General features: G+C 39.5%; 1 protein-coding gene across 5 annotated transcripts in view; it reads left to right on the top strand.

The window, feature by feature from the left end:
- The window catches only part of PTPRM (protein tyrosine phosphatase receptor type M), an 801,865-nt gene that overhangs the window by 350,523 nt on the left and 438,285 nt on the right, over window positions 1–13,057 (top strand). The window lies entirely within an intron of this gene.

Below are 13,057 nucleotides of genomic sequence, written 5' to 3'. Positions count from 1 at the left end.
TCTTTACCGGGACTAGTGTTGATTCCCGCCCACCCCTCTTTCCTTATGGATCCTGTAGTTGACTTTGTTTTGGTTTGATTAATTATATACTTATTTTAGTTTGCTGCTGAGCTAACTTCATGATTTAACCCCTTTGTGTATCTGTTCCATTCCATCATGGCTTCCACTTCACGCATGCTGACCTTTCCTCTGTGCGTATGACCTGTCCTCCTCTCTTCCCTCTTCCTCAGTGTCACAGTGACTGTGCCATGTCACATTTGCATGACACTCTATAACTTTGAAATCCCTCTTACCTTTTTGTCATCACAAGTGAAATAAACGGTCGTTTTTATTCCTCCACTTCTGGGGAAAATGGAAGATGGCCAAATGTCCTCTCCCCGTATTCAACAACGTGGTGACAACTGGGGAATACGTTCTGGAGGATTCTTCAATAGTCTTGGACCCTCTGCATGATTCCTCACCCTTCTACCTTGATGTCATTGTTTTCTCATCTGCTGCTCTCCCTGCGAGAACATCCCTGGCCAGGAAGGAGGAATGTAAGCAGAGGACTGAGATTGCATGCACCAAATTCATCTTTACCATTTTCTTCTCTCTAAAAGTTTGTACTTGCTACTGTAAGAGATTTTGCAGCCCATGAGAACTGTGCTCAACCCTGATCGTCAGTATTTGACTTTGCTCCTTCCTTTATATCCCACTTCCCAGTTCTTTTAGAATCTTGATGTGAGAAACTGAAAATTATTTTTCTTAGTTAGCGGTTGTTTGGTATTTAACTCCATCAAGATGGTCTGTGTATGGTAATTGATGAGACAGACATTTTTAATTGGCATTTTCCACAATGCATTAGCTGCCTCCTAAAAATGACACTATCCTGTCATCTTTGATTAATCTCTAGAAATCTTAATTTTTCATGGAAAATAGTTTGGGGCTCCTGATATTTGTGTTAATGTTACTTCAGAGAACACAATATAAAATCTAAGCTCTGGCCTCAACAGAGTCTTAGATATTCCTAAGAATTTACAGGCACATTGAGGATACAATTTACTTTTTTTGTTTTTGCAAATGTCCTGGGTTTGGGATGCCTTTGGTTCAACTTCAGCATTGCCTTGGGCATTGGGGGTCTGTAACTACTTTCTTCTACAGAGTGGGAGACTTTTTAAAAGAGAATCTGTCACATAATAGGGAGAGAGCTAGCTGCTGTTTTGCAAAACAGGTCTAAATGCAGCGTCTGAGCCCTCACTCCATGAGAGTCACATGGGGAGTTTTTAAAACCTTCCTGATCTACATCAGGATTCTGATTTAATTGGTCTGTGATAGGGCCCTGCATTTGGGGCTCCCCAGGTGATTCCAGTGTGTGCCCGGGGTTGACGATCACCAGTCTGAAGCAAAGTGCAACACATGTTCCAAATCAGGAAAGAAAAAGCCAAAACCTAATGTTGTATAACTGGTATCTGTATTCAGTCGCCTCGATCTGACTGTCATGTTGAATTTCCCATGTCCCCAGACTCTTGTTTTTGTTCTATTAAATTTGATCATTAGTGTTGATAAATTGTTTTTACAATCCATCCACTAATGCCTTCCATCATCTGTTACCCAGTCTTTCCTTGCCCTTCTTGGCATCGGTGACCACCTGTTGCCCTGCAGCTTTCCACGTGGTCATGCCCTAAAGGGCATGATACACACAGAGGTGTTGTGACTTTGAAATTCTCAGTGAATCTTAGTCTCTCCCGGACATGGCATGCTATTTGGTTTGTGAATCTTTGTGATGTGAGAATAATTTTACTGCTGAATGATTTATTTCCTCTCGTTGCATAGGCATCTTGTAGGGAGGTGTTTACTTTATTAATAACTGAGGAAATAAGACCAGTGTCCTTCACTTGCAAGAATGGTTTCTATTAAACTGTATTTGTGCAGAGTGGCTTCCAGCGGTAAGGAGGATTTACAGCACGTGATGGTTTCACGGAGCCCTCCTGCCCTCCTCTTGCCCATGCCCTGGCCTTTGCCTCGGGTCATTCAGTAGAAATTGTGGGGAGAAGCAAACCTGGAATCATGGACCAGGTCTTTCTAGTCTAGAGGTACGAATATGGGCATGTCTTCATTACCCCATTGCTATAACAGTTTCAAAAATGCTTGTCTGCATACAAAGTCACTCACATCCGCAAAGAAACGCTGAGATCCAGGCAGAAAAATGAATGAGAAAAATATTTTTAGCTCTTTTTTCCTGTAATTTGAATCTTCTCAATGGTAAGTCAAGGTTTTGAACTGAATAATACATTTTTCACTGGGGAACATTGATATTTTGGAGTATAATCATTTGTAATAATTTGGTTTACTTGTATTACCATATTTTGAGTTCTACCATAGGCATTTGCATAGAATTTCATCCCTGTATCCCATGGTCTTCGACTTCTTTTATAGATGGGTTTGGGGTACAGGATTGTGCCGGGTCACCAAAGTAAGTGGCATGGCTGGGGCTAGTACCTCTGTTTCTTTTACCTCACCACTGCTTGATTCCACCATCCTATGCCATCTTCCCATATCCCAGTGCTAGGTGAATAGGTAATATGTACTTAGCACCCTGTTGGAAGAATTTGGATGTGACTGACCTTGCATGATTAACATCAGGGAGCCACCATGACCTCCCCCCCGCCCAAAATGCATATGTATTACATGTCCATATCGATCCACCTCTATGAAAAATGGCCAGTGGCTTGATTGTTTAAAATACAGATTAAATATGATCACTGTCAGAGCCTTTCACAAAAACACGGTACACATAAATCTGATGATGACACTAATGAAGAAATGTTTATGATTAACAGATGTGTCCCATCTGCTTACATTTTCTCCCATCTCAACTGTGGGCTACAGGTTATTGTCATCATAGAATTGGGTGTTCTAGAATACAGAATAGCAAAGTAAAGCACAGTTCACAAGCATCAATTAGTATAGAAGCAAAAGACTTCCTACTTTCCAGACAATGAACAGTAGGAAGACCGCATCTACAAAACTGTTTTTTTTTTTTTTTTTGTAGTTCAAAAGTGATGTGCAGTGCATTTGTTGAAGATGCTTGCTATATGCTATCAGATACAGCAATCTATGCATACAGCAGGGACTGTAACTGTGGGAGATACTCAGATGAAATGTATGTGTAAAATCATTCAAGCACCCAAACACGACAGTATTACCCGTTACTATCAACATTCTGATCACTGTGGAGCCTACCGTTTGAACATATCGTGGAGTATATGTAGATATAGAATACAGAGAAGAGAAAATGGGATTTTATATGTTCTTTTTTTTAAGTTTATTTATTGAGAGAGAGAGAGCGAGAGCACGCGTGCACAAGCAGGGGAGGGGCAGAGAAAGAGGGGGACAGAGAATAGCAAGCAGGGTCTGACAGCAGGGAGCCCAACGTGAGCCATGAGATCATGACCTGAGCTGAAATCAAGAGCTTGCTGCTCAACCAAATGAGCCACCCAGGTGCCCCTGGATGTTCTTCTGTTTTACTTACATGTTTGCTGACAGGCAATTTCTGACATACGTGTTTTTTATGTAGTCCTAAAAAAACCCTTATGGGGGCACCTGGGTGGCGCAGTCGGTTAAGCGTCCGACTTCAGCCAGGTCACGATCTCGCGGTCTGTGAGTTCGAGCCCCGCGTCAGGCTCTGGGCTGATGGCTCAGAGCCTGGAGCCTGTTTCCGGTTCTGTGTCTCCCTCTCTCTCTGCCCCTCCCCCGTTCATGCTCTGTCTCTCTCTGTCCCAAAAATAAATAAACGTTGAAAAAAAAAATTAAAAAAAAAAACCTTATGATTGTATGATTGTATTAAGATTACTGTTGTTCTTTCTTAAGTATTTTATTTTAATTGGTTTTTCTTTATTTATTTTGAGAGAGAAAAGAGAGTGGCATGGGGGAGGGACAGAGAGAGAGAGAGAGAGAGAGAGAGAATCCCAAGCAGGCTCTGCTCTGTCAGCACGAGCCCAGCATGGGTCTCAGTCTCAGGAACTGTGAGATCATAGCCTGAGCTGAAATCAGGGGTCTGATTAACCGACTGAGCCACCCAGGTGCCCCTTAAATATTTAAATTTTTATTTTCCTACATAATACTGTTTCTCCTGAGATTAGTGTTTATAACCTTTTTAAAATTTTCAATAAATAGATAAAGATGATCACCAAGGCTAATACTGATGGTCACAAATATGAAGATGGGTTGTGCACCTTCTTTTCTAGGGAACACAGACCACCTTGCCCTCTTCCCCTGAATCTCTGTAGTTTGGGCATTTTTGTAATTTTTGTTATTTAATTCATTTTTGATACATTATGGAGGCTCCTCCAAATTCCTTCCCCTTCTTACTCAGTGTCTTCGTTGGTTTGGGCTGTTGTAACAAACTACCACCGGCTGGGTGGTTTAACCAACCTACATTTCTCCCACGTCTAGAGACTAGAAGTCCAAGATTAGGGGACCATCATGGTAAAGTTTCAGTGAGGGCTGGCTCCCTGGTTTACAGACATCCTTCTTACTACATCCTCACATGTGGAGAGAAAGTTCTCAGCATCCCCTTTTCTGGACACCACTTCCATCATGGAGACTTCACTCTGATGACCTCATCCAAACCTAATCACTTCCCCGAGACCCCACCTCAATAGCATCACATTGGTGATTAGGTTTCAGCCTATGAATTTTGGAGAGACACAAATGTTTGGTCTGTAGCCTTTGGCTCCCACATCAAATTCAGAAGTGGGTGGGAAATGAAAGCAGTTCAGCCTCTAGGACAAGTGGCAGAAATCAGGGAGGCAGTGTAGATGTCTTCTTAACAGTGGATAATATGGCAGCTCTGATCAAGCCAGGAACTGACATGTACACGTTAGGTGAATAGTCCCTGGCAAAGGAAACCTGGAAAATAATAATTCTCTGTCGACAGATCTTAGGGGCCCCTATCCTTTTTCAGGAGCTTGCTTTTTAGAATCACAGAATTACGTTAACATCAGAATGTGGAACAGTCTTCAAATTAAATTCCTTATTTTATAAATGAGAAAATGAAAACTCAGAAAAGGTAGGAAACTTTACCACTATCATATATTAGGTATTTATTATGATGTGTATTAAATACAATTTCACTTGCTGGTAAAGGTCAATTATAAACCTAAAAATATTTACAAATTAGTAAGTTTCATCATGTGGACATTTTTCTTGATTGAGTACTTGTCTTTCTAATAATAGTGTTTTGTTTTGTTTTGCTTTAACCAAATATGTTCAGGTTAACTGTGAAAAATATCTGTGTTAACTTTGGGACCATCATAGTGCAACATAATTGAGTTTTACTTTTTTAGCACATAGAACTTAGTGTTTGTTAGAAGTAAGGCACCAGAATAACATTTTTAAATGATTTCATAAAATAACATCTGTTCAGGGGTGCATAGGTGGGGTCAGTTGGTTAAGCATCCAACCCTTGATTTTGGCTCAGGTCATGATGTCGCAGTTTGTGGGATCAAGCCCTGTGTCAGGCTCTGTACTGACAATGCGGACCCTGCTTGGGACTCTCTGTCTCCTCCTCTCTCTCTCTGCCCCTTCCACTTCTCCCTCTCTCTCTCTCAAAATAAGTAAACATTTAAAAAAACACAAAAATACGAGTTTTAAAAAAACACACATCTGTTCGTAGAAATATAAAAGGAAATTGGATGGTGTTACTATGATGTACTATATTAAAAACATTGGTTGCAAGGTAGCACCTAGAATTGTACCTATCATATAACAAATGCTCAGTAGAAACCCGCTCATGGCACTTGGCTTACTGACTGCCTGAACAAATCATGTGTCTCCTCCAGGTGAGTCTAAGAGATCCATCGTTGGACCAGCAAAACAGGCACAAAAAACAGGCGCAAAATCGTTCTGAGATGCTTATTATATGGGAATGATTCGTCTCCAAGGGATGGTTTTGAAAAGAGAAGGGACATACAGAACCTGGTGGTGTCCCTTTTGCTGATTTTTCAGAGTATGCTTCAATTATCATGCAGCGTTAGAGTAATTTTGGAAACAAATGTGGTTAATATATCATCTTTCCTAAACCTTCATTTCTTATACGTTTCCCCTAGGTGTTTTTTTATTCTGTTGTAAAATTTTGTTTTCTGATTCACCCCTTAGGAAAAAAAATCCTTGTCCCAAGACCTTAGTTAAAGGTAATAGAAATATACCTCTCAAGGATAATGTGTTTGAGCCCTCACTATGACAATAGAGCTGTGTCATAGAAATTGATGGATGAACCCACCGCCTTCTTTTCTTTCTTTGTTTCCTTCTTTTTTCTTTTTTTGGTGTGGAATGTAATTCAATGTGAGCTCTAAATTTGGGAAGACTGAATTTCTAAAAATAATGTTCACTTAGGATTAAAACTTTTTTAGTTGTTGGCCTAGAGATTTTTTTTTCTTTTGAGAGTTTGATACATAATTCCACTTAACTGGGTATGAGTTACCCAATTGTGAAAATAGTATTTTTCACCAGCTTAATAAATTTGTCACATTTTGCTCAGCTAGATTGTTAGACCTTTGGGTTTTGTTTGTTTGTTTTTGTTATTTTGAGAGAAAAGAGAAAATCTAGATTTTTGTAACTTAAAATGGTTTTCAAGAGGATATGTCCTCTGACCTACTACAGAATTTGATTTGATAATGAATAAATTATAAACTATATTACTAGCATTTATATTACTGACTTCAACAGATGTGTTTGATTTTTTTTTTTTAATGTTTATTTATTTTTGAGAGAGAAAGAGAGAGAGACTGCAAGCAGGGAAGGGGCAGAGAGAGAGGGAGACACAGAATCTGAAGCAGACTACGGGCTCTGAGCTGTCAGCACAGAGCCTGACGCAGGGATTGAACTCACAGACTGCAAGATCATGACCTGAGCCAAAGGCAGACACTTAACTGCATGAGCCACCCAGAGCCCCTCAATGGATGTGTTTGAAATAAAGGAATTACAACTCCATTTACTGAGTGAACATTGCTGTGTGCAGGTACTCTGCTAGGCTATGTACATGTACTTTTTTTCTCTGAACTGTTCCCTGGGAGCGCTCTCTTATATGCTCATAGAAGAAGAAACAGGATTGGAAAGTTTTAGTAATTTTTCCAGTAGCACATTGGTAGTAACAAGAGCTAGGATTTGAAACAGACCATCTAATTCCAGAATGTACGTCTTTAACTATAATGTCTCTTGCATAGTACAAAGACCCAAACATTTCCTTGTGGATTCATAAACATCATGTGGTAATTCAAGTGATGGCTTTTATCAGAATTTACAATTAAAATTGTATTCATGTGTGTGGATGTTACCTTCACTTTTGTGTTAGGGAATGTGTATGTTTGGTCAACCTTTCTTGGTGGCTTTTAGTTTCCTTTATAAATTGTGAGGGAAAAAATCAGAACTGTGTATCAGACCAATTTTGCTGTTATATATAAAAGCCATAAAATGATTTGAAAAGAAGTAAAATTATGGTTCCCTTGGCAAGCTTAACTTGGCTATTTTATACCATATATATTAAAGCATAAATTTCACATCACTTACCATCATAGAAAATAACAGGAATGCACAAAGATGACTATCTTCAGTTGCTATAGGAACCATTTGCTCCTTAAAACTTTGAGTGGTTGAAATTATATCCATTATTGTTTTAGTTGAATATCTATCTCTCTCTCTCTCTCCCTCTCTCTCTCTCTCTCTCTCTATACACACACACACACACACACACACACACACATATATATATATAGTACAATACAAAACATTCAGCCTGAGACCACCAAAAACCTTCAAAGCATATGCCCTATGTTTTAATTTAGTGTGATTTGGGATTAGCTGAATTTAAAGGTAAAGGCTTATTTTACATTAAAACAGTATGACTTACCTAGAGTGATTCCAGGAGGTGTTAATTAATAAATTTTATTTTGTGATATTACCCAACTCAATGAAAAGAGATGTAAACTGCTGTTGCCTCGAGAAGGATGCCCCAGAAAAAGCTGGAGTAGCAGTTGGAGAGCTTTGTCTTCCACTGCAATCCAAAGGTCTCCGGGCCAGGATGGGAAGTTGTGCTTTGAAAACTGCAGGTCAGGATGGTTCAGTTTGGAGGGCAGAAGAGAAAGGCATCAGCTGGTCCCCTTAAGGATTGCTTACTTTGGACTCAAGAGCCATAAATCCCATGAAAGCAATTTTCTGTTGCTTTTCTCATATTCATCAAACGGGTCATTTGTTTCTCTTGCTTCTAAGAATCCACAGCTCTGTCATGAGAAGAGAAGACAGGAATGGCTGTGCTCCGGAATTTCTGTGATTGAGGGCTGAGAATACTAATGTCCTGCCTTTCTATCTCGTTTTTACTGATCCAGGCCTTGGACTGAGGGTCCTGGAGAGTTTGGACACTATTAGGATCTCTAGTTTTTTCCTATTCTGTCTCTTTTGGAAGGAGTGGGAAACATGGAAATGTTTTACATAGGAGGTTTATACATCTGCCTTACGTGGCCTTCTGGAAAGTCCTAGAAGATTCCAGTCTTGTAATCTGGAATCATGTACAGAGGAAAGAAAGAGAGAAGTTTCCTTAACTCCTTCCTTGAGATGGAAAGAAAATTTGGCAACTTTGGGTGGGCTTTGATTTGAAAAACTTCTTTCGGACTGTAGAAGGGAAACAGAACAGAGCATGCTGCATTTAGTCTAGTTGTGAGTCAGTGTGAGACAAGACCACGACATCTCTGACCGGCACAGTGGCAGCCAGGCAGTTCCTACAGAGGGTGAACTTTGAAATCGTAGCGCAGATTGTTACTCTCTTCTGTCTCTCTCCTACTTATTAAACTGCCATCCTTCCTTCCCTTCATTCAAAAGAAAAGAGATTGGCTGTTGTCCAAGCGTAATAAAATTGTTTGTCTCTGTTATAAGAAGTGGTGTCCACTAAACACAAAGGACAAGTGACTAATTAATGGAGTTTCTGTTTATTCTTAAGATTTGGAAACCCATGATTACTTTCCCTCAAGAAATGTATATTACACACTTTCCATGTGCTGGGCATATGCTCATTAGTTATGCAAATAGGCCATCTCACCTGGGTTATGGCTCCCCTTTGTCAAAGTGCATTTTCTCTTCTCCTGTTGGTGGTACCTTGATCATATAAATGGCTTGATCCATTTGCAGGCAGTGGATGGCGTCTAGACAAAATAGTTCTACAGCACTGGAATATTTATAAGCCGGCAGCAAAATCATCTGTTTTCCTGGGGAAATAATCATGGTTAAAATAGTCGTTCAGGAATACAGAAATAAGAGATTATTTTCTAATTGCTTCTTTGAAGAAAAGTTTATTTTTACTTTTGTAGATATTGTGCATATGTATAGAGGTAGAGAGATAATGTAGCAAACTTAATACACTCAGCGTCCAGCTTCACCACCTAACAATAGGTGGCCAATTGCTGACTTTCTGTTTTCACCTGCTCCCCTTCTGATTGTTTTGAAGCAATCCCAGTCATTGTATCATTTAACTTGTAAATGTTTCTCTAAAACAGGGGCTGGCAAACATTTTCTGTAAAGGGCCAGATAGCAAATTTTGCCAGCCAGCCAGCCAGCCAGTCTTTGGTACAGCTGCTCAGCTCTGCTCTTGTAGCAGGAAGGCAACCACAGACAACACGTCCATGAATAAGTGTGGCTGTTTTCAGTGCAGCTCTCTGTACAGACATTGGAATTTGCATTTCATGTGATTTTCGTTGTCAGAAAATATTATTCTTGATTTTGTGTTTTTAATCATTAAAAAATGTACAAACCATTCTTAGCTTTTAAGCTGTACAAAACAGGTAACAGGCTGGATTTAGCCTCAGACCCCTGCTCTTAAAGATAAGAGCCCTTAAAATAATAATGATAGACACCGAGTGTGCCCTGGAAAAACAGCCAGTGTTCAGATTTCCTTGACTGTCTTATAACCTTATTTCTTTTAGCAATCTGTTTGCATCGTGATAGCAGTATAGTTGACACTTTACAACGGCATGATGAGTCTCTTAAGTCCATTTTATCTTTAGGTTCTCCATCCATTTCCCTGTTTGTGATGGTAGTGGTTGTTGCTGAAACTGTGTTTGTCCTATACAGTTTCCCATATTTTGGGTTTTGCTTGCTGCCCTCTGGGAGTGACAGCTAATGTGTTCTTCAGTTGCGTTTCTTGCAAATTAGGTCCCTTTTTGTGATGTTATCAGCCAATGATGACCATTTCTACATTCATTAATTCGTCAAGGGTTGCAGACTGGTTCTGTGATATCCTTCCTTCTTGGTTCAGTAGCTAGAACACTTCTAAGAAGAAAAGCTCTCCCATATCAAATATTTGGTTACCCTACTATGTAAATGATAAAGGGAAGATGGTATAAACGCTTGATATTTTGTCTTTTTCCAGCAAGCTTTCAAAAATAATGATGCAGTTCACTGGCATCACCAAAAAGTGACCAAGGGGGTTATTAGTAATATTGTTGCTGTCACCAACATCATGGGCATTGTCATCACCACCATTGTCGTCACTGTCATTGTCCTGAACTTATGGATTTAAACATATTCGATGTGTTCTGATCTATCTTACGTATTATCTTTATTGCTGCTCAAAGAAGTAGGGCTTACTCAGGGTAGGTGACCCCTGTTGTGGGCCATGTCAGATGGCTTTCTTACTTTCTGACAATATATTCCAGGCCTATATTTTACATTTTCCACCTCGATGACCTAGAATTAGCTATTTCTCCAGGGATCCTTGGTTCTTGTTTACTGGGAACTGATCATTAGAAATTACAATCTGAGCATAAGAGGTACTCATTATCACACTCTTTTGTTTCTGGATCTTCGCATTGGGCTCAGCTTGGGTATATACATATGCACACATACATACACTTAAGAACATGTCCTGAGATTGTATTGACAATTTCAATTGAAATTCCAAACCATGAGGCTTTTAGCCTCCTTTATCTTGCATCTTTAGCTTCTTTCAGCTATGTTTTCAGAAAGAGTTGTGTACTGTACGGCATATTGATTGGGAAAAGTAATGTTCTTAGCCATCCATATTGAGGACTAGCCCCGTCTTTTAGATCATGAATGATGATGCAGGCCCTGCCGTCTTCCTCATATTACAGAGCCATTATTACAGCTTTAGAATTAAAAGTCAATCCCATGCCTTGCAAACCCAAACCTTGAAACTAACAGGAAATGTCAGTCAGTGTCACGCCTCTTAGTTTCCCGTGGGTGGGTTAATCCAGGCAACAGCTGGATATTTGACTTTAAGACTTATAATTTCATTGATTTCTAACTACTGCAGTTACTGTATATATCCTATATTATTTGGATGAACTTCTCTATAAAATTTAAGTAACATTATTGAAATATTACAAATATATAATGAAATGGACTACATCTATCAGAATGAGATTATAAATTTCTGTAATCAAATTTTTACTTGAAAATGACTATAAGATGATCACATGTTCGAAGAATATGCAGCTTTGGATATCTCCATGTTACTTTGGCTATCCGTATATTTTTTTAGCCAATTTAAGTATACTTGTCGATGTATATTCATAGTATATGGTAATAAAAGTAAGAACTTATGGTTCTCCTATTCCAAATTGGTAAATATTTGGGTTAGCTTGGTTATGGCCTAGAAATCAAAGGTCAACAGTACCTTAGTTATTAAAATTTAAAAAAATGGGCTCCAGAAGGTAGAATTTTTGAGTTACTCAATTATTATTGGATTTAGATTACATAAAATGTTTTCAACACAATTATCCCGGGCCCTGCTGACAGTATTATGAACCCAGTGGTAAGAATTTCAGTCAGTATCATACAAATGAGCACATTTGCAAGTGGGATAATACAACTTTCCCTGTTGGATAAATGAAGGTGCATTTCATCCCCACATGTATGGCTAAGGAAGGGTGACTGGCCAGTATCTCTTCCAGGCTTGTGTGCTCAGAACGCCTTCAGAATGCCTGGGATTGAATAATCTGATCCAAATGCTGCTAACGTCCCAGACCTCAATTTCTTTCAATCATTGCTCTGATTATGGCAAAACTATTTCCAAGAGACTTAATATGTATCTTTTTGATGGTAAATTACTGCTCATTTAGAAGTCCTACAGTGAGTCCCTTGCATAAAGAAGGTTGTAAGCCTAATTTAAAGGACTGTCAGTACTTTTTTTTTCTGTAGCATGCTCAAATTGAAATACACGCAAGTTTAAAGATACTCTTGCTTTTATACAAAGCTGGATTTAACCCCCTAAGATGATTTCCTCTCAGACATGGCCATTATGGTTGTTTCATTAAGGTAACAAAAGATGGGTCGGCAATTTCCTTAATAACCCTGGACGTGTAGGTGCCAGGCTGTGCATTAGGTATGGGCCTTTGTTCCTGACAATCATGTCCAAGGTTCTCTTTCACTACGAGCTCTAATATTCTACAGAGCAATCTGGATTCCCATCTTGGTGATGCCACATTGTCCTGCTGTAATGCTTTTGAGAACATGGAGGGCCAGTCCTTGGTAGGGCAGCCTCTTCCTAACTCGGGGAGAATTCAGAGAAAACTTTTGGCAAATTTTCTGTCTCTACCTAGTGTACATTTTCATCATTTCAGTCTGCCAGAATAGCAGAAAGTTTCCCATAGGCTCTGAGATGCTTAGGATTACCGGAGCTTGTAAACACATTGTCCTATCTGGCCATTCCTGTCACGGAGAAAGACACATGGGAAAAGGAATCCCATGCCTTTTTCTGTCACTCTGTATCAGAGAAGAGAGGGCCGTTATTCCCCATTCTTCCCTGTTTATTTCTGACCTGAGGAAGCGTATCTGTGGATCAAAAAGCATCTTAAAAATCAACTTTTTCAGTCACCCATTCAATGCCTAAGTCCCTTTGATATAGCCATCAACCTTCCCTTGGATGCACCAGGCATGGTTTTTGTGCTAGAGATATTATAGAATTAAGATCTCTGCCTCTGTGGGGCATGTATTGTAGTAGGGGGTGAAAACAATGATCTCTGCCTCTGTGGGACTTGTAGTCTAGTAGGGGATGAAGATAGTGATCTCT

This window comes from Puma concolor, chromosome D3 (genome assembly GCF_028749965.1).
Source record: "Puma concolor isolate L17-30 chromosome D3, mPumCon1.1.hap2, whole genome shotgun sequence".
NCBI lineage: Eukaryota > Metazoa > Chordata > Mammalia > Carnivora > Felidae > Puma > Puma concolor.
Note: the sequence above shows the minus strand (reverse complement) of the source record. Positions and strands in the feature narration are given on the sequence as shown.